Genomic DNA, 23,009 nt, shown 5'->3' on the forward strand with positions numbered 1-23,009 from the left:
AAAACAATGGATGGTTACTAGCTTTATCTTCGTATAAGTAATCCCATTAAGTTTTACAAAACAAAGGGCGGCAAACTCAAATAATATGATGGCTTCATACCTAGGGACTGAAACTGCTATTAACTGTGCAAAAGGCCATTTCTTTGCTATAAAATACTTTCCTCAAATAAGCATCACACACTCCAGGGACAGGACTTGGAAGTAGCCTTGGGACTGGTGGAAGATCAGGCTCTCTATAGACCTTCAAGTGATGGGAATTCAGAGATCCTCATGAGGGAGTCCCCCAGAACCCATCCTGTCCCTGTCACCCTTCCCCAAGGGAAGTTGCTCTGTGTATGCTAAATTCAAAGCACCAAGTCAGGAGTGGTGCATAATCTAGTTAATGGGTAAGTAGAGTCCAGTGGTCAGTAGTCAAAACTCGTCAGCTCCTTAATGTTTCTACCATGAAAAACAAAAACAAACAAAGCAATAGGAGGAGTAAGAATGAGCCAGCCATTCCAGTGAGCGCTGCTCATGCTTTGGTGGGCTGCTTCCAGATGGGCTGCTTCAAGTGGCAGAAAGGAGGGAAGGAATTCCTCTCAAGTGATTGCAGGGCTGAAGATGTGTGTTTGTCACTATTTGTCATCCAAAGTTGCCTAAAACTGTAGAGACAGTGTGAACTCTGCTTCAAAAACTGCTTCATTACTGTTCCAACCACTCTTCAGGGTTCTGTGAGGGTCCATTCCTCCCCTCTGCCACACACTTACCTGCTGAGGCAGGTGCAGGAGCTGGAATCTATCTCTCATCCTCTGTCACATGTGAGAGGCTTTGCAATCGTGACTGTAAAGGGAGTTCTCAGGAGTTCCCAGGCTGCTCACGCCATGGATGCATCTTCCATTTCTGCCAATATATTTAGAAGATGATGTCAGGCAGCAGCCAGAAGAAGAGCTGGGAGAGCAATGAGCAGCTTAATAAGATGCTCTATGTGCCTGCCCTAGCCTTTCCTATCTGCAGTAGCTGTAAGCTTTTGACACCTTCAAGATGGTAAGAGGAAGCACAATCAGGCATGGGACATCTAGAAGGCATGGGGTTCTTGTGTCCTCACAGGTATTGAGTTCCATGAACTTAAGTCTTTTTACACAGATATGGAAATTGCCGTGACAGAGTTCCCCACAGGCCACCCAAAGAAGCGATTGCACAGAATGGTGGCAGTGTGGCTTCCAGCAGTTTAGATCCTGAAATTATCCAGATTTATGAAAGGGCATCAAATCCACCAAAATGCAGGAAAATCTAAATGAGGTGCAATGGATTAAACAGTCTCTAGTTAGCAGAAACCTTTGCCATGGAAGGGTTATCAAAAATCTCAGAAGAACTCGAAACTCCAAATTTAAACATTTGTGATTGTTTGTGTTCTGTGGCCCATAACACCGATGGCTAAAGTTGTGTGTAATACTTTCTATTTCATGGTACTGTATTATTCTATAAATTATAGTGTTGAAAAATCTATAAAATAGAACAAGACACTGAATCAGTTAGATACTTTGGGCTGAATGTAATTGAAATCATCACTCAAAATGGCTTAAACAATAATAACATTTATTATCCCCCTAACAGAGAATCTAGAATAAGATAGGCTTCAGCGTTGGTTGATTCAGCAGCTCATCCACTTTGTTGGAGATGAATCACTTTTTCTGCCATCACAGAGTCAGCCCCACCCTAAGGCTGGCATCAACTTGGGCAATGGGCTTCCTTTTTCTCACCCAGTAGGACATGGAAAGGCACAGTGGAGTGTAAATCCTTCTCACCAGTCTCCTTGGCTAGCCTCGGTTACAGGCCCACCCTGAACTGGTAACTGACCTTGGGAAAGACTGCGCCTATTGGTTTAGAGTCTAGAGTTTCTCATCTTGAGCTAAGAATGGGTCAAATGTAGAGATATTGACTCCTTTAGGCCTTAAAACCATCATTTATTCCTGTCCAGAAGCCACTGTCACATCTGGTTAGTCACCTCCAGCCAGAGTGGCCTGTTCCCTTTCCATGGTTCCAAAAAACACTATCATTTTCTGTATTTGTCACATCATGAAAAAGGTGAAACAGTCTGATAAGTCTGTCTATTTCCATATTATATACAGTACGCCTATATGTGGATATCCATCATGTACTTCCACAATTTGGTATCTTTAATAGAGTATTTATATATTTCATTGTTTAAGAATAGTTAATGCTTGGAAAGCACTCACCCATGTCAAGCAATACTGTATTAATTCATTTAATCTTCACAATAGGTCCATGAGGCGGTACCATTTTTACACTCATTTAACAGATGAGAAAATTGAGAGGTAGAGAGGTTAAGTAATTTGTCCAAGAAAACACAGCTAATAAGCACTGGAGCTTGTGATTGAACCCAGGTAATTTAATTCCTGAATCCTTCCTCTTACAGTTCGATTGGGGGTGCTCTGGAAGAGATAGTGGTCTAATCCAGTAAGTATTCAACTTTTGTCAATGACCCACAGTAAAAAAAATAAAACTTTTATTATGACCCAGTGCACACACACTGAAAACAAAAAATCTTAAAGCAATACTTACTTTTACCAGGGAGACAAGCATTGGGCTATTTCTATTCCATTCTATTCCATGTTCCATTCTCGAGAAAACTAGTTGGAACTCCCCAAATGAATTCTAGTCCCAATAATGGGTCATGAGCCACAGCTTTAAAAACCCTGGTAATATAATGAGATTGATTACAGTGATGATTAGATGCTAATCATTTTTGAGCCAGGGCTCTAGTTCTTCAGGAAAAGCAGGAGGTAAAGGGATAACTGTAGTTACAGTGCAAATTAATCTCAGGGTTACGAGAGCCCTGAGGGGTTTTGAGTTGTGAGTGAGTAGCTGGAGATGCAGATCTGGGAGTCAGCAGCAGATAGTTGAAAATCAATCAAAGCCATGAGGATGAGATCACTGGGGAAGAGTGTGCAAAGTGAGAAGAGACGAGGCCTGGGACAGCACCGTGAAGAGCACCACTATTTGTAAGACAAGGCTAAGAAGCTCCTGCAGCAGTGGCAGGAGAAGCAAGAGGCCAGCCGCTCCCCACCACTCAGCTTCCCTTCGTAGGGTAGAGATGCCCGGCTGGGACTGCATCCTCTATAGTCCTTCCTGCATCCAGATGTGGCCACATGACTAGTTCTCACCAATGGAATGAGGAGGAGATTTATGTCACTTCCCAATGTAATTGAATTTTTCTTTTAAAAAGAATTTTTAATTTTTCTTTTAAAAAGAATTTTTAATTTTTCTTTTAAAAAGAATCTGTGGGGGCTTCCCTGGTGGCGCAGTGGTTGAGAGTCCGCCTGCCGATGCAGGGGACACGGGTTCGTGCCCCGGTCGGGGAGGATCCCACATGCCGCGGAGCGGCTGGGCCCGTGAGCCATGGCCACTGAGCCTGCGTGTCCGGAGCCTGTGCTCCGCAGCGGGAGAGGCCACAACAGAGAGAGGCCCGCGTACTGCAAAAAACAAAACAAAACAAAGCAAAAGAATCTGTGCCTTCCCTGCTCCCTTACGCCTGTCTGAATGGGAAAGCTTCTTCAGCCTTAGGGGTTGGCAGAGTCATAAGATGGAAGGAGCTTAGGTCTCTGAGCTCCTCTATAGAGAAAGGTGTAGCCAGTGCAGCATATCTGCTCTGGACTGTTAACCTGGATATGAGAGAACTAGCCACTGAAAATTTGGGGCTTATTTGTTTAAGCATTTGTCTAGTGTTACCATTACTGGTACCTAATTAGCCTTCTTACATACATCCTCAACCTTCTCACCTTAAATTTCATCTTCTGCTATTCCTTCCAGGTCTAATTCTCCTGTAATCTCTGGAAGAGGCTGCTCTTTCTCCCACAGTCCAGAAACCATGGGGCTTAAACTCCTCATTGCACGTTTCAGACCACCTCACCTTTGAAATCAATGCTGTCCAACTTTTCCTAGCCAGTGCTCAGTAAACAGGGTTAGTATTGTCATTGTTATACAGTCTGCATGTGCTTAGGGAGAGGATTTAAAGATAAAAAAGAATATCAGACCCGGATCAGTGTCTATGGCAACCATAAGAAATGTATGAAGTTGTGCACATCAAATTCTCTGATTACCAAGAGGAAAACACCCATTTCCTCCCAGTCTGCCACCTCCTGTTTGTCTCATTCCTTCTCTCCCTACCCACCAATTGCCTCAGCTCTACCATTGCTACAGAGGGTGTGGGCAGCAGAGGGAGATGCAGCATAAGACATCAGTGTTGAAAATCCTGCCAGGAAGGACCAAAGACCCAATGAGATCCTGTAGCCGACTTTCTAATGCTTACATAACCAAGGTATAAGGCTCCAGTTTGCTTAAACCTCTCAATGATATGATAATTTACTGATGATTCAGCTTAGAGCTTTGAAAAAAAACAAAAAACAACTCTTGTATTTCTGAAAATAGTCCTAAAATTCAGTAGTCTTCTTGCATAGCTCAAATATTACCCTGTAACTGGTGATTTAAGGTAAGCACATTTTTGCAGTCTATCTAAAAGAACTTACTTTTCCATAAAAACCGTCTGTTTCTCTGCCACTTATTAGATTTATAGCTGATTCTTTCACCGCTGACTTTCACCTTGACCTGCAGACAATAGCAGAATATGAATTCCTGGGGAAGGCCTTAAGCACTGTCTTTCTCAGACAAAGACTGAGACTCCTACCAAGAAGAACTAAGAAATGCTGCCAATCTTAATGCATATGATTAAAGTCACTACCCCACGACCCTTCTTTTCCTTTTGATTTATTTCTCTAGGTTTCCTGCACTTGCCTCTGGCAGTTACTGAACCTTGTGCCACTCAAATTGTCCATCAGATTGCAAAAATGCGCTCGTAAGATGGTGCTTTTGTGCTGTGGTGAAAACCGTCTTCACGCAGACACTCTGGGGCCCATGATGCAGCAACGGATAGAATGGATGCCAATAAAGAACCAGCAGAGCGCAGCCTTCCTGCGCAGCAGAACCCTTGTGGGAAATGGCAATGTAAACAGCTGGCCTTTTTTGAGAACAATTATTCCTTCAAGGCCCTGCGCAGGCATTCCAACAAGTGGCTCCCAGGCAGGCTTGGCATAGCTTAGGATCAGTGATAGCCAGGATTATTTTATTTCTGAGTGACTGAGAGAAGTAGTACTTGGGTGTCCCACTTCATGTGAGTTTTATTTTTTAAGAACAAAAGAGCAACAAATATAAATTACTGTTAACAGCAAAGATCATAGTTCTTTCTAAAATGAGGATCATATTTATTTATTGTTCTTCTTTTAGGTGTTTTTATATTGAAGTAGAGTTGATGTACAATATTATATAAGTTACAGGTGTACCATATAGTGATTCACAATTTTTAAAGATTATACTCCACTTCTAGTTATTACAAAATATTGGCTATACTCCTTGTGCTGTACAATACATGAGGATCACATTTAGAATGTCCCAGATGGGGATACATTGTCTGACAAGATGTCAGAATATCAGAAGATGGAAGTGTCTTAATTACATAGTCCCTAAATAATTTAATTTCACGGGTAAGATTTTTTTAAGGGCTAAAAGAAAGCACAATCTCTAAGAGAAAGAGTCCTACCACCCGCATAATCATCATACTGTGTGTATTTTTTTTTTTTTTTTTGCAGTATGCGGGCCTCTCACTGTTGTGGCCTCTCCCGTTGCGGAGCACAGGCTCCGGACGCTCAGGCTAAGTGGCCATGGCTCACAGGCCCAGCCGCTCCGCGGCATGTGGGATCTTCCCGGACTGGGGCACGAACCCGTGTCCCCTGCATCGGCAAGCGGACTCTCAACCACTGTGCCACCAGGGAAGCCCCATACTGTGTGTATTTTATAGTCAGAGACGCTGCACCCCAGCCAGGGATTTTTAAAGTGTGGTTCCTGGCACAGCTGCATCAGAATCACCTGTGTTGATGATTTAAAATAAGGAGTCCCAGGCCCCAAGACTCTGGAGGTGAGACTGGGGATCTGAATTTGTAAGCGGTTGACCCGATTCGTCTGCTCACCAGTGTCTGGGAAGCCCTGCCCTCCACTCTTTCAGTAAAGGAAACAATAGTTTTAAGAGCCCTGCACCTCAGCTCTCCACTGGAGAGACTCTCCTTCCTCCCAGCTGAGGTCATCCTCAGACTGCTACTTCTAACTGCTGGCTTCCCGCCTGCCTGCTGCCTGCCAGAGACAGGGGCTGTGGGCTCCTGTGGGCCCCACCCCCTCTTCCTCCAAGCCCAGGATTTGGTCCTTCATCTACCCTTTCCGAGGACACCCTGTTTTTCTTAAAAGGGGGCAACCATTTCAAATCTCATCTGAAACAAAACAAAAAATCACCACCACTAAGCTATACAAAAGCAGGTTTGTAGCAGCCTTCCAAGCCACTGATTCAGACCAAAGAAAAGGAGGTCAGTGGCAGCTGGGTCCTATGCCAGTGGGGCGTTCTTGTCCTTTCATGCTTAGAGAGAAATACCATCAAGCTAAGATGTCAATTTACTTCTTTTTCAAATTAAAATAATGAGAGCTATATCTTATTAAGCAAAGTACCTTTCCTCTTGCAGTTTTATTTTTGTAGCATTTACAGAAATCTATTAAAAACTTCTTACTCAGTAGTAAGGTTTAGCAATTGCTTATCGTCATGGATGAAATAACTTTGTCATAAATTTACAACCCAGAAACCCGATCTGATTTCGGCTCTAGAAAATAATTACAGGCACTCGATTTTGAATCTTGCCCATGTCTTCCGTGATTCACAACAAACAGACCACAACCTAGGAATTTAGATTCCTGGACCAGCTTCCACTTACTACTCACCTCTTGATATTTATAGAACTGGTCGTCACTTTCCATATATTTCAGCTCCACTCTTCCAGTCTTTAGAAGAAAAAAGAAAACAGCAATAATTGTGAGAGAATCTCATCTCCTCCAAAGAATTAGTGAGGAAAGAAGAGAGGGAAGAAAGCAAATGAAATGTTAGAATTGGGGATACGTATGAAGAGCCAAATATGAGACGCGATAGCAGCTGGCAAGAGGGGAAAAGGTGGTGTAGAGAACAAATTCATTATTAGAGAACCTGTAAACTGAACAGCATGCAACCTTTTAAGAAATAAATGTTTTGTCAGTGGTGGTGGTAGTGGAAAAGACAAGGATATTAGCAGATTACAAAAAGGGACATGCCGGGCTTCCTTGGTGGCGCAGTGGTTGAGAGTCCGCCTGCCGATGCAGGGGACACGGGTTCGTGCCCTGGTCCGGGAAGATCCCACATGCCGCGGAGCGGATAGGCCCATGAGCCATGGCCGCTAGGCCTCCATGTCCGGAGCCTGTGCTCCGCAACGGGAGAGGCAAAAAAAAAAAAAAAAAAAGGGACATGCCAAGACTGTGAATAAATTTTAATGAAAATAGAAATGGATCACCTTCTATTGTCATATCAGAGGCCACAAAGCTATAGGAAGTAGATGCTTCACTAGAAGAATATTCTTCACAGCCTCTTTCAAAGATGACATACACCTACTTCATTCTACATTACATTTTAGACACAAAAATAAGTTAGAATGGAATCGTTCTTCACACTCACAACCTGACACCCTTAGAGACCTGAATCTTATGCCAACTTAGAGCAGAAAGCAAAATTGGAAAATGAGAGCATAAGAAAAGAGCATGAGGAAAGAAGACCAAATAGAGTCCACATAAGGACATAGAGACTTCTGGTCTGTATATGTCAACACAGTTTAGTCCCTAGTCTATGTTAATCACCATCTGTAAGTGGAGACCCCAGTCTGCATGACTCGGTGGTAAAAATTCTTTTCTCTGGCACCAGTTTTCATGGGTTTTTTTTTGTTAGGACTTTCATCTCTTTTCCTTCCTGTTATAGAGTGACATGGAAGCCCGCTAGCAGACCACATCCATCCACATGATTCTGACAAAGCAGCCTGCATTTTCCAGTTTATACCACCTTCCTTTACGAGACTTATTTTTCATTGCGTTCCGAAGACTTAAGAACCTTGGTGATGATCGATCGGCAAAGATCCTAACAGGGTGGCAGGCAGTCTTCCAGGGAGCTTGCAATTCCACCTCCATCAGCCACAAGGTGGTTCAAACAAAACACTTGGCCACCATTGGGAAGGACCCTGTGGGCATATCTTTCTCTTTTCCATTGTGCTTCATTGCCTATTGTCACTCATAGAATATGAGCATGGCAGGATGCAGACACCACCGTCTGGTGTTCCTGCCAGTGGGAAAAGGTTGGGGTTTGAGACCAGATCCCCAGTTTATGTCACTGTACATCCCTCTACTGTTATCTCAGTTTTGCTACCTGGAGGGGAAAGCAGTGTTTGCTAAGAAGGAGGTAGCTGTTGCAACCCTGTGAATGTAGCCTGGGGCCATTAGGAATTCATCCATCTGTCAAGTCTGTGGAAGGAAGGAATGTGAATGGAAGCAGCAGTACAAGTGTGCCTTAGAACAGATGTTTGGATTGCCAAGTCTGTGAGGTGGTGTAGCATGGACCAGGGTAGTGTTAGTACCAAGTGAGAGTGGGGCTTTGTCTCTGCAGCTGTTTCAGTTGCAGATTTGTTGCAGTGGTTTGAACAACATGGATTTTATTTTTTAAAGGGAATTTAGCAATTTGTGGAATTTCTCCAGAATCAAGCCCTTTAATAATAGCTCCTCTACAAAAAGAAAGTTCCACTGTGAGTTTTGTTTTGTTTTGTAAGAAAGCACAGCAGCATCCATTCATTATTTCACTCTATGTAGGGACACTCCCTCTGTAGAGATTCATTTCTAGGTGTTGCGCTTTCCCTCTCTTCCTCTCTCTTGGGTGTGAGGGAAGCTTTGCAGTATGCTCCTATGAGACTTCTCAAAAGTGATAAATGAGATTTTCAATCTTCTCATTCAATAGTAACTGCCTGAAAAGCCAAGAAGTGGAGTGAGGGGGGTGGAGCTGAAGGTGACAGATTGGTGAAGAGAAGGAGAAATGAATTTGGAAAGGGAGGGAGGAACAAACCGATGAGTTGTAAAAACCAGAAAAGCAATTCTAAATTAGATTTAGAAATGGCAGAATGACAAGGTGATATTTTCTATAGGGAGAAAGTTGCTAGGCTGCCACATTTGAGATAGCCTGGAAGTTTCGAAAAGTGAGAATGCAAAAAAAAGCTAGAAAAGAGTGACCGTTTCATACAAGGCAGGAATTGATCAGAGTATCTGCGGAGGCAAGCTTAGGGCAGCTTCTCTGGAGACATTCACTTGATTCTGGGTTGTGATTTGATCAAAATGGCTTGTTTTGTTTATAGAGAATTAATGGCACATCGGATATGTGAGTCATAGAGACCTGACTACAGGAGCTTCGGCATGAATCTTGAATTTTGCAAGATTCCTCACTTCTAGCTCTGTGGCTTGTGTTACTGTCTCGGTCTCTGCTGGCTCCTGAAAAGTGCCTAGAAAGGAATGATCCAAATGACACACCCACTTCAAATCTCACTGCATCCCAATGCGTCCTTCTCCTCACCCAAACCTAGATGTTGGCAAGGTTAAAGGAAAAGCAATTGGAGGGCTTCCCTGGTGGCTCAGTGGTTGGGAATCCGCCTGCCAAGGCAGGGGACACGGGTTTGAGCCCTGGGCCGGGAGGATCCCACATGCCGCGGAGCAACGAAGCCCGTGAGCCACAGCTGCTGACCCTGCGTGCCACAACTACTGAAGCCTGCGCGCCTAGAGCCCGTGTTCCGCCACAAGAGAGGCCACCACAATGAGAAGCCTGCGCACCGCGGCGAAGAGTAGCCCCCGCTTGCCACAACCAGAGAAAGGCCCGCACGCAGCAACGAAGACCCAACACAGCCAAAAATAAAATAAATAAAAATTTAAAAAAAAAAGAAAGAAAAGCAATTGGAAATCTCCTTTGGGACCTGAGAAGGCACACTGCTGTTCAGGTTCAGTGGCTTTCTGGGCTTCCATGGGGTCTCTCCCTTTGTTTCCATCAGGAAACTGTTGATATACTTGCCTTCTCACCCCCCAAACTCTGTTGTCCTCTGGAAAGTCTGATTGCCTTTGAATCTTATAGTGCCCAGGACCAGAGAGCTAGACAAGCCTCATCTTCCCACCTAGCTCCAAGGTTTCTAGTGAGAACCAAAGGAAATAAGGTATTCAAAGGTGGTTTGTAAAGCAATACAAGCACAACCCATATATAGATAGGTATGATCATAGCATTATTCTTGAGTCTTACTCCATAGCTCCTTTTCTTGCTTTGTCTCTCTCTCTCTCATGTATGTATATATAACTGCATAAGTACATGAGTGCTAGGTGAGCACATTTGCAAAGTTTATGATGCCTTATTTTTAAAAAGTTCTTCTTATATCACTAAAATTTTTATAAGGTTCAGATTCCAAATAGTACCATTGTACATTTACAAATGATGCTCAACTCTTCAGTATAAACCGAGTTAAGAGCAACACATATCGAACAGAACAGGAACTGGAGAAAGTGCTTTTATAATGAGCATCTTTTTTCATCAGCCACAGCATTCTCAGAACAAATTGAATTCAGTAATCCCCATAAGACCTAAAGATGAACTATCTTATTTTTTTAAGACAAAGATGAACTCAGTGTCGGGGTTCTTCAAGAATATGATTGCTATTTCTTTTATTATCATATATAGTACCTTTCCATTGAAAAGCCAAAGGCATTTTACAAAATTTGACAGTGATCCTCACAATGTCCCTCTGAGTCCAGTAAGCTTCATTACAAACAATAAATAATAAACTGGAGAGGAGCTTCAAGATGGCAGAAGAGTAAGACACGGAGATCACCTTCCTCCCCACAAATACATCTGAAATACATCTACATGTGGAACAACTCCTACAGAACACCCACTGAACGCTGGCAGAAGACCTCAGACCTCCCAAAAGGCAAGAAACTCCCCACGTACCTGGGTAGGGGAAAAGAAAAAGGAATAAACAGAGACAAAAGGATAAGCACGGGACCTGCACCAGTGGGAGGGAGCTGTGAAGGAGGAAAGGTTTCCACACACCAGGAAGGCCCTTCACGGGCAGAGACTGTGGGTGGCGGTGGGGGGAAGCTTCGGAGCCAAGGAGGAGGGTGCAGCAACAGGGGTGCGGAGGGCAAAGTGGAGAGATTCCCGCACAGAGGATCAGGGTCGACCAGCACTCACCAGCCCGAGAGGCTTGTTTGCTCACCTGCCGGGGCGGGCGGGGCTGCGAGCTGAAGCTCCGGCTTCGGAGCTTAGATCCCAGGGAGAGGACTGGGGTTGGCGGTGTGAACACAGCCTGAAGGGGACTAGTGCACCACAGCTGGCCAGGAGGGAGTCCGGGAAAAAGTCTGGACCTGCCGAAGTGGCAAGAGACTTTTTCTTACCTCTTTGTTTCGTGGTGCACGAGGAGAGGAGATTAAGAGTGCTGCTTAAAGGAGCTCCAGAGACAGGCACGAGCCGCAGCTATCAGCGCGGACCCCAGAGACAGGCATGAGACGCTAAGGCTGCTGCTGCTGCCACCAAGAAGCCTGTGTGTGAGCACAGGTCACTCTCCACACCCCCCTTCCGGGGAGCCTGTGCAGCCCGCCACTGCCAGGGCCCCGGGATCCAGGGACAACTTCCCCAAGAGAACACACAGCGCGCCTCAGGCTGGTGCAACGTCCTGAGGGCCTCTTCCGCCGCAGGCTCGCCCCGCATCCATACCCCTCCCTCCCCCCGGCCTGAGTGAGCCAGAGCCCCCGAATCAGCTGTTCCTTTAACCCCATCCTGTCTGGGCGGGAACAAACGCCCTCAGGCGACCTACACTCAGAAGCGGGGCCAAATCCAAAGCTGAGCCCCGGGAGCTGAGCGAACACAGAAGAGAAAAGGAAAACTCTCCCTGCAGCCTCAGGAGCAGCGGATTAAATCTCCACAATCAACTTGATGTACCCTGCATCTGTGGAATACATGAATAGACAACGAATCATCCCAAATTGAGGCGGTGGACTTCAGGAGCAACAATATATATATATTTTTCCTTTTTCTCTTTTTGTGAGTGTGTATGTGTATGCTTCTGTGTGTGATTTTTTTCTGTATAGCTTTGCTTTTACCATTTGTCCTAGGGTTCTGTCTGTCCGTTTTTTGTTTTTTCAGTATATTTATTTATTTATTTATTTAGCGGTACTCGGGCCTCTCACTGTTGTGGCCTCTCCCATTGTGGAGCACAGGCTCCGGACGCGCAGGCTCAGCGGCCATGGCTCACGGGCCTAGCCGCTCCGCGGCATGTGGGATCTTCCCAGACTGGGGCACGAACCTGTGTCCCCTGCATCGGCAGGTGGACTAACCACTATGCCACCAGGGAAGCCCTTCAGTAGAGTTTTTAGCACTTGTTATCATTGGTGGATTTGTTTTTTGGTTTGGTTGCTCTCTTTCATTTTTTTTAATTACTTTTTAAATTTTTTTAAATTTTTAATAATTATTTTTTACTTTAATAACTTTTTATTTATTTCTTTTTTTTTTCTCCCTTTTATTCTGAGATGAGTGGATAACAGTGTCTTGGTGCTCCGGCCGGGCATCAGGCCTGGGCCTCTGAGGTGGGAGAGCCAAGTTCAGGACACTGGTCCACCAGAGACCTCCCAGCTCCATGTAATATCAAACGGCAAAAATCTCCCAGAGATCTCCATCTCAACGCCAAGACCCAGCTCCACTCAACGACCAGCAAGCTACAGTGCTGGACACCCTATGCCAAACAACTAGCAAGACAGGAACACAATCCCACCCATTAGCAGAGAGGCTGCATAATAATAATAAGGTCACAGACATGTCAAAACAAACCACCAGACACGGTCCTGCCCACCAGAAAGACAAGATCCACTCTCATCCACCAGAACTCAGGCACCAGTCCCCTGCACCAGGAAGCACTAGTCCCCTGCACCGGGAAGCCTACACAACCCACTGAACCAACCTTAGCCACTGGGGGCAGACACCAAAAACGACGGGAACTACGAGCCTACAGCCTGCGAAAAGGAGACCCCAAACACAGCAAGTTAAGCAAAATGAGAAGACAGACAAGCACACAGCAGATGAAGGAGCAAGGTAAAAACCTACCAAACCAAACAAATGAAGAGGAAAGAGGCAGTCTACCTGAGAAAGAATTCAGAATAATGATAGTAAAGATGATCCAAAATCTTGAAAATAGAATGGAGAAAATACAAGAAACGTTTAACAAGGATCTAGAAGAACTAAAGAGCAAACAAACAATGAGGAACAACACAATAAATGAAATTAAAAATTCTCTAGAAGGAATCAATAGCAGAATAACTGAGGCAGAAGAACGGATAAGTGACCTGGAAGATAAAATAGTGGAAATAACTACTGCAGAGCAGAATAAAGAAAAAAGAATGAAAAGAATTGAGGACAGTCTCAGAGACCTCTGGGACAACATTAAACGCACCAACATTCGAATTATAGGGGTCCCAGAAGAAGAGAAAAAGAAAGGGACTGAGAAAATATTTGAAGAGATTATAGTTGAAAACTTCCCTAATATGGGAAAAAAAAATAGTCAATCAAGTCCAGGAAGTGCAGAGAGTGCCATATAGGATAAATCCAAGGAGAAACACGCCAAGACACATATTAATCAAACTATCAAAAATTAAATACAAAGAAAAAAATATTAAAAGCAGCAAGGGAGAAACAACAAATAACATACAAGGGAATCCCCATAGGGTTAACAGCTGATCTTTCAGCAGAAACTCTGCAAGCCAGAAGGGAGTGGCAGGTCACATTTAAAGTGATGAAAGGGAAAAACCTACAACCAAGATTACTCTACCCAGAAAATCTCATTCAGATTTGACGGAGAAATTAAAAGCTTTACAGACAAGTGAAAACTAAGAGAATTCCACTAAGATCAGGAACAAGACAAGGTTGCCCACTCTCACCACTATTATTCAACATAGTTTTGAAAGTTCTAGCCACAGCAATCAAAGAAGAAAAAGAAATAAAAGGAATCCAAATTGGAAAATAAAAAGTAAAACTGTCACTGTTTGCAGATGACATGATACTAGACATAAAGAATCCTAAAGATGCTACCAGAAAACTACTAGAGCTAATCAATGAATTTGGTAAAGTAGCAGGATACAAAATTAATGCACTGAAATCTCTTGCATTCCTATAGACTAATGATGAAAAATCTGAAAGTGAAATTAAGGAAACACTTCCATTTACCATTGCAACAGAAAGAATAAAATACCTAGGAATAAACCTATCTAAGGAGGTAAAAGACCTGTACTCAGAAAACTATAAGACACTGATGAAAGAAATTAAAGATGATACAAATAGATGGAGAGATATACCATATTCTTGGATTGGAAGAATCAACATTGTGAAAATGACTATATTACACAAAGCAATCTACAGATTCAATGCAATCCCTATCAAACTACCACTGACATTTTTCAAAGAACTAGAGCAAAAAATTTCACAATTTGTATGGAAACACAAAAGACCCCGAATAGCCAAAGCAATCTTGAGAAAGAAAAACGGAGCTGGAGGAATCAGGCTCCTTGACTTCAGACTATACTACAAAGCTACAGTAATCAAGACAGTATGGTACTGGCACAAAAACAGAAATATAGATCAATGGAACAGGATAGAAAGCCCAGAGATAAACCCATGCAACTATTGTCACCTTATTTTTGATAAAGGAGGCAAGAATATACAATGGAGAAAAGATATCCTCTTCAATAAGCTGAGCTTGGAAAACTGTACAGTTATATGTAAAAGAATGAAATTAGAATACTCCCTAACACTGTACACAAAAATAAACTCAAAATGGATTAAAGACCTAAATGTAAGGCCAGACACTATAAAACTCTTAGAGGAAAACATAGGCAGAACACTCTATGACATAAATCACAGCAAGATCCTTTTTGACCCACCTCCTAGAGAAATGGAAATAAAAACAAAAATAAACAAATGGGACCTAATGAAACTTAAAAGCTTTTGCGCAGCAAAGGAAACCATAAATGACCAAAAGACAACCCTCAGAATGGGAGAAAATATTTGCAAATGAAGCCACTGACAAAGGATTAATCTCCAAAATTTATAAGCAGCTCATGCAGCTCAATATTAAAAAAACAAACAACCCAATCCAAAAATGGGCAGAAGACCTAAATAGACATTTCTCCAAAGAAGACATACAGATGGCCAAAAGCACATGAAAAGCTGTTCAACATCACTAATTATTAGAGAAATGCAAATCAAAACTACAATGAGGTATCACCTCACACCATTTAGAGTGGGCATCATCAGAAAATCTACAAACAACAAATGCTGGAAAGGGTGTGGAGAAAAGGGAACACTCTTGCACTGTTGGTGGGAATGTAAGTTGATACTGCCACTATGGAGAACAGTATGGAGGTTCCTTAAAAAACTAAAAATAGAACTACCATGCGACCCAGCAATCCCACTACTGGGCATATACCCTGAGAAAATCATAATTCAAAAAGAATCATGTACCACAATGTTCACTGCAGCTCTATTTACAATAGCCAGGAAATGGAAGCAACCTAAGTGTCCATTGACAGATGAATGGATAAAGAAGATGTGGCACATATATACAATGGAATATTACTCAGCCATATGAAGAAACGAAATTGAGTTATTTGTAGTGAGGTGGATGGACCTAGAGTCTGTCATACAGAGTGAAGTAAGTCAGAAAGAGAAAAACAAATACTGTATGCTAACACATATATATGGAATCTAAAAAAAAAAAAAAAAGGTCATGAAGAACCTAGGGGCAGGACGGGAATAAAGACTCAGACCTACTACAGAATGGACTTGAGGACACGGGGAGGGGGAAGGGTAAACTATGACAAAGTGAGAGAGTGGCATGGACATATATACACTACCAAACGTAAAACCGATAGCTAGTGGGAAGGAGCTGCATAACACAGGGAGATCAGCTAGGTGCTTTGTGACCACCTAGAGGGGTGGGATAGGGAGGGTGCGAGGGAGGGAGATGGAAGAGGGAAGAGATATGGGATATATGTTTATGTATAGCTGATTCACTTTGTTATAAAGCAGAAACTAACACAGCATTGTAAGGTAATTATACTCCAATAAAGATGTTAAAAAAAGACAATGCCAAGGGAACGGATGCAGTAGGTTTATGGTGATCGGTATTGACCTGTGTCTCAATGTGGTCTCTTAGTCCAGTGGAGTATTTTCTTCTAATTCCCCTCAATACCATCAGCACATTTAATAAATATGATCTCTCTAAATAATAATAATAATAAACTGCCCTTTAATTTGAAATGTCTCCTACAGAATTTATTAGCAACATAGTGGATAGTCATGATTCATGGATTCCACAGGGAGTTTATTTCATTGGAGTTAGAGAAGAGGGTAGATTCCCATGGATCTTGATTTATTGAAATTGTGTTGATTCAAGAAACTACTTGCATCAAGAACTCCAGTGCATTTGAAAAATATCTCTCATAATTGCTAACATTTACTTTTAAATTGAAAGAAGTATAGACTATGATTACATTACATAAAATGATATGGAATGATTATCGAATTTAATGACTCAATGAAGATCTGCAAATCAGATACTGCAGCTACCTACGGGTGTGTCTTCTGACTGAGTACTCTTCATTTAGTTGTTTTACTAGAGATGCCAGTCAACTGTATGAGCTATTTAGTGACCTGGGCATGGACAGATCCTCTGAGACAATGAGCTGATCTCTCTTGGGCATTTCAAGTGGTATATTCCAAGAGAATAAAGTGTTAGCAATGGGGAGAGAAAGTGAAAGGGAGTGAGATAGAAATAGGTCAAGGGTGAGATAAAACTATACATGAGCCATGGTTACGAATGAACAGACACTTGAAGATGGAGAAAAAAAGACTAGAGAATAAAGAAGCCAGTTCATAGGAAAAGAAAATAAAGAAGGCATATGGAGAAGTGGTGGTGCTCTGTAAATTGTGGAGCACTGGAGCAAAGACATCCCACTGCTGAGGACTCCTGAAAAATCTTGGATTAAGCCCCCCCTTCAGTTTATTCTTCCTGAGAGTTGAGCTTTGACCCTCTTCTGACTCCTCTTTCTGTATATCTGTGACATTCCCTTTTCTTTTCTTTTTTTTTTTGTGGTACGCGAGCCTCTCGCTGCTGTGGCCTCTCCCGTTGCAGAGCACAGGCTCCAGACGCGCAGGCTCAGCGGCCATGGCTCACGGGCCCAGCCGCTCCGCGGCACGTGGGATCCTCCCGGACCAGGGCACAAACCCGCGTCCCCTGCATTGGCAGGCGAACTCTCAACCACTGCGCCACCAGGGAAGCCCTCCCTTTTCTTTATCCCATTTAGATGTTCCTAATACCCTGACTCATTTGACTTAGTTTGAGTCTTTGTTCCCGGAAACCAAAAAGTTTCTTAGGACAGTGGTCCTCCTGTCTGATATGGAGTATCAGATATATTCCTTGCTCAGTGTCCACTTCACCAGGGTATGAATGCAAGCAATAGTCATTCACTTAAAAAACAAAAAAAGGAATATAAAAAAAATTCTTCCCATGATGTCTTCCAACAATCTGAGATCAACGTCTTCTCTGTAGATGATTCTTAAGGAGGCTAATTTCATCTTTTAGCTGCCAAGCAGGACAAAGTGCCAGCCTAATAAAAAGGCACAAGGCTGAGGGTGTTGATGCAATCTCAGTGCATTCTCTTTCCAGCCAATTGTTTTCATCCTACCCAATCACATTAGCATCACAACACATACTCAAAACATACTGACAATTTATGCTCTGCTTATTCTTCTCCCCAGACACTACTTCTAGAATTGATATTTCCTTTGGCCATCTAATATTCAAGAGTCATGTAACCATCTTTCATCATCACTCTCTGACTTTGCTTAAAGCTCTTTTAAAATTATTAAGTATAGTTGTCACTATTGAACAATAAAACTAGAAGGACCCATAAAATGTTCACAATTTTCATTAATGTTTACTCTCCTTGGTATTATTTATTAAAGAATTAAATTACTATTAGCAGATGGTGATTACAGGGTATAAAATGTCAATGTCTATGATATCAAATAAGTATATATTGTTGATAGAATTTAATTTAAGTACTCCTTGTTGATTGGTCCTTTTCCTACAGGAAAAAAAGATAACAGGGGTGCCTATTACTACATCCCATTTAGATTAAGTAATGCATTTTCCATATTCAAGAAATCCCGGTGGTGTCATGAGTTAATGGTATGGAAAGTTAGTAATTTGGGGACATATGGTCAATGTGAAAGATAACTGCCCAGGCATAAAACAGACTAAGATCTAATGGTTTAATGTCTGTAAATAGTTCTTATCTCTTTAGAGAGAACAACACTGCTGAATCATGAATAGCTGACATCCTTTACATTTCCTTGAGAAAGGGAATGGTTTGAGCATCAAGGATTTCTCGTGTTTTACTCCACCAATGACCCTTAAAATTATTTTTTAAAATTATTTTAAAATTACCTTAAAATAATTATTAAAATATCTAAAAACTATTTTTCCTCCATGGATTCCTTGTTTTAAGTCTTTCAAATATATGTATTTAGTTATTAATTTACTGAAAACTTTTATTACTTCAATTTATATTTAATGGTCAATATGGGCTCCTGATTTGCATGAGAGAACAATCCTTAACATACTGACCTTATAGAATTTCAGTCAGATCAAAAAAATCTTTTAGCTAGTTTGTGCAAACTTTTCTCCTAGGGCTTTTGAGATATTGAAAATAGTTAAGAAATTCCATCAATACCTTCTGATATTTCTAGGGAACTGCAGAGTGGAAACCACTGTAGTCACCATCTCTGTGGTCCCTCAGATTTCCCAGGGCAATCTTGATATCAAATATTCATTTCTAAAGTCAGGTCTGATTTGGGATTTTAATAATATGGTTGTTGTATCTGTAACCAACAGATGTTCCTGTCCTTTATCCTTGCTAAAGGAACCTTGATTTGGTAACTCTTTTCCAAGAGGCAACTGCTTTAGAGAAAGCTGACCCCATGGAAGACTCATAATTGGTTTCCTTTTCCTCATTTGCCTTTGATTGATGTGGCATGTATGCTACTTGGTTCTATGAAAGAGTACTGAGGGGAAGTCTGCTAATTTAAACCAGTCATGGTTAAGTACGTGACAAAAGTTTGACCAGTGAGAAGCCTAATAGGGAAGCTTTATGAAAGGCTTTCTTCATTCTTAAAAAAAAATGGAAGGAAGCAAAGATGTTTCCCTTTTCCTTGTCTTGCCTGTGGAGGTGCTGTGTAGTGATGTTATACCTGGGGCTGCTGCAGTCATTTTGTGACCATGGGGTAAGTGCTGAAACATTGACAACTGGCAGGCTAGAATGAAGAAAAAATTCTTGGCCCTGTTGATTTATTAATCAACTTTTTAAACTAACCCTGGAACTTCTCTGTTTCTGGATTCTTTATGTGATGTGGTTAAAGTCACTTTTAGCTGCATTTTTAAAAAAAGATATTTGTATTTCTTGAGGCTGGAAGTAATTCAACTTGTATATCATATAAATAATTATAATTTTAAAAATATTAACAATAAACAAATGTACTCATAGAATTTCAGAGTTGGGCGGGTCTTTAAAGTTCATCTGGTCTAACCATCTGATTATATTATGCAAACTGAAAATCTGATGGGTAACCTATAGTCACTATTAGAAAATGTTGTGAGACAGATGTAGAGAACAAACGTATGGACACCAAGGGGGGAAAGTGGCGGGATGGGGGGTGGTGGTGGTGGGATGAATGGGGAGATTGGGATTGACATATATACACTAATATGTATAAAATAGATAACTCATAAGAAGCTGCTGTATAAAATTGAATTAAATTAAATTTAAAAATTAAAAAAAAGAAAATGTTGTGAGAATTGGTTTTCACTGACACTCTAAAATGTTCACAATCACCTAAGAGATAGTATATTATCTATAAGAGGAGACCTGTTATGAACAGTTATAATGTCCTTCCCAAATTCATATGTGGTTCATACATGGATATATGAACCACATATGAATTTGGAGATAGGGCCTTTAAAGAGGTAATTAAAGTTAACTAAGGTCATGAGGATAAGGCCTTAATCCAATATGGCCTATGTTTTTATAAGAAGAGGAAGGGATACCAGGGATGCACTCACAGAGGAAGGACCATATAAGGGCGATCAACTACAAGCTAAGGAGAGAGGCCTCAGGAGACACTAAACCTGCCAACATCTTGATCTTGGACTTCGAGCCTCCAGAACTGTGAGAAAATAAATTTCAGTTGTTTAACCCGCCTAGTCTGTGGTATATTATTATGACAGCTCTAACAAACTGATATAAGATCCAAACAAAATTGCTTTAATATAAGCAAATTTATCACTTCATATAATATAGAGAGTTCCAGAGTTAGGACGTTCCCAGGGTTGATTAATTAGCAGCTCAATAATGTGAACAAGGACCCAGGCTCTTTTCATTTTCCTGCCCTGCCATCCTTAGCATATTGACTTTTAACCCTTAGGCTTGTCCATGCATGAATACAAGAGAGCTAATAGCCCCAAGTGTTACCTCTGCACACAGCTGTATAAGAAGCAGAAAAGCAGGCTTCTCCTCATGCAAATCCATTTAAGAGTGAAAAAAAACTTCTCCAGGAGTCCCATCCCACCCTCCAAAATCCTCTCCTCAGTCTTAGTCAAAATGGTATCATATGCTTTTGCCTAAGTAATCCCTTCAAGGAAAATGGGATTACTGTGATTGGTTTAGATCAATTGTGAGTCACTTTTTGGGACTGGGATGGGGCCCAGCCCTCCCCTTGAAGCAGGTAACCCCTGGGTATCTGTTAGCCAGGAACTATGGGGTAGGGATGAGTCTTGGATAGGCAACCAACAAGATCCCTTTCGTGTGCTTATTCCATGTCCTGCTTTGATCCAATTTACTAGCCTGGCATGTCTTCTGATATGTAAAATTGCCAGGGCAGGGAAGACAGGACTGCAAGTAACATCCCTTAAGACTCTCCAGCTTTCTTTGACCTTATTCCACACTTATTAAGCAGTATTCTCTTGATTAATTATGCTACCTAACTACCTTGATATCTGGTAGGAAGTGCCCTAGTTAGCTGACTGACATAATTAGTATATTCAAGAGGTGTATCACATGTTATAAATTAATAACTTCATGTTCTGACCTCACATAGCAGTCCCATGTGTGTAATTGGAGTAATTTGTTCATCATTCATTCAGCACTTTCTTTGTGCTGGGCACCACCGCAGGTGCTAGAAATTCAAAAGTGAATAGGATGTGATTCCCACTCTGAGGGCTTCTCTCATCTTTAGGAGCTCAGTCCCAAGGGTAACTATTATAGTTACCATTTAGGGAGTGTGTGCCTGGCACTGGGTTAAGAGATTTCCATGTTTCACAGTCTTGCTCTCTGTCATCTTTCTGATCTCGTTTCTTGGAGTCCTTCCTCTCACTCACTCAGTCTGCTCCAGCCAATCTGGCCCATGAAGCCTTGAAGCAGCACTTTTGGGAACAATCCCTAACCTAGAATACTTTCCCCCAGATATTCTCTCATCTCTTTCAGATGTTGACTCAAATGTTATATTTACGGAGAAGCTTTCCCCAATCATTCTATTTAAACTTTCAACTTCCCAATGCTTCCTATCCTCTTCCCTGCCTAATTTTTTCCCATAGAACTTATGACCATGTAACATACTATGTATTTCATATATTGCTTTTATTTATTGCCAGTCTTCCCCTACCAAAATATAAGCTCCTTGAGGGCAGGGATTTTTGTCAATATCCTTAATGTCTACAATAGTACCTGACACATGGTAGGATTCTCAATAAACATATGTATTGAATGAATGAATCACTGCCTATAAGTAGAACTGTTATTTATACAAGTTGCTCTTGATTACAAAGCTAGTAAAAAAAAGTGGTGGAACCAGGCTTGAAATTCAAGTCGTTCCAGTGATAAAGTATGCTTTAAATTCTTCATATTCCTTGAGTTTCCAGATCTGCAAAGCCAGACCCTGGTACCAGACCCTGGACCATGGTAACCCTTGGAGGCTTTAATCTCCATGCAGACCTCATGGAGACAGAAATCACACCAATAATTGAAAAGGGGAAATTTAACACGAAGAATTGTTAACTTGCAACAGACAGTTAACTAAAGAGAGTGAAAAAGGACTCCGAGAGGTAAAGCAGAATCTATGCCTAGGCAGAAAGAGAGTGAACAAGAAGGAACTAGAAACTTAGAGGAAGCTCCTCCCTCAACCCCAGGTTGAGCTTCAGAACCTCTGAGAAGAGGGTACATGTGGCCCGCTGGTGCTGGAGAACCTTGCTGGAGGGTGTAGGTTGACCATGCATGCTAAATCTGCCAACTGCCGAGTGGAAACGTCCCACCGGAAGAAGGAAGGAAAATCCCTGCCTCCTGTTCTGTCCTTGAAGAGTCTCTCTAGTGCCCTCTATTGGCAAAGCCTTATATGATCCAGCCAGCAATGAAGATAATTTTACAGGGACCCGCTCCACTGTCACAAGGCAGGGCAAAGAAGAGTGGATTTGGAGCTGTGAGACAATCAATTAATAACTGGCTCACCGAGTTACAAACCCTCCCTGAGGCCCTACGGCATGTAATAGTGCTTGATGCATATCTGCCCCTCCTGTTTCTCATCTCCACAGCACAAAAAATCCATTGGCTTGTAGCCTACCTTAGATGTTCTTGTATGTTTTCTTTCCACATATGATTTGAGAAATTCCTCTAGTTTTTCTTGTCAGTTCGCTCAGGACTTTCATGTAACCATATGGGGTGGCAGATGATTCAGCTGAAGAAAGTAATATTTTGGTTAATTTAGTCTACCTCTATTTTTTTTTCCCCAAACTAATTCCTTCCCAGTCTAACCATTTACAGACGGTCCCCAACATACAATGGTTTGACTTATGATTTTTCGACTTGATGCGGTTCGAAAGTGGTATGTATTCAGTAGAAATAATACTTGGAATTGTTCATTTTGACCTTTTCCCGGGCTAGTGATAGGTAGT

General features: G+C 41.9%; 1 long non-coding RNA gene across 1 annotated transcript; it reads right to left on the reverse strand.

Moving 5' to 3' along the window:
- Positions 1-757: 757 nt before the first annotated feature.
- On the reverse strand, positions 758-22,792 carry LOC141276091 (uncharacterized). Its single transcript, XR_012325032.1, has 4 exons — positions 22,679-22,792; positions 6,814-6,873; positions 2,563-2,696; positions 758-879 (listed from the first exon to the last, which is right to left on the reverse strand). It is a non-coding gene; the product is annotated as an uncharacterized lncRNA (long non-coding RNA).
- Positions 22,793-23,009: the final 217 nt, after the last annotated feature.

The sequence above is a fragment of the Tursiops truncatus genome, chromosome 12, assembly GCF_011762595.2.
Source record: "Tursiops truncatus isolate mTurTru1 chromosome 12, mTurTru1.mat.Y, whole genome shotgun sequence".
In the NCBI taxonomy this organism is placed as follows: Eukaryota; Metazoa; Chordata; class Mammalia; order Artiodactyla; family Delphinidae; genus Tursiops; species Tursiops truncatus.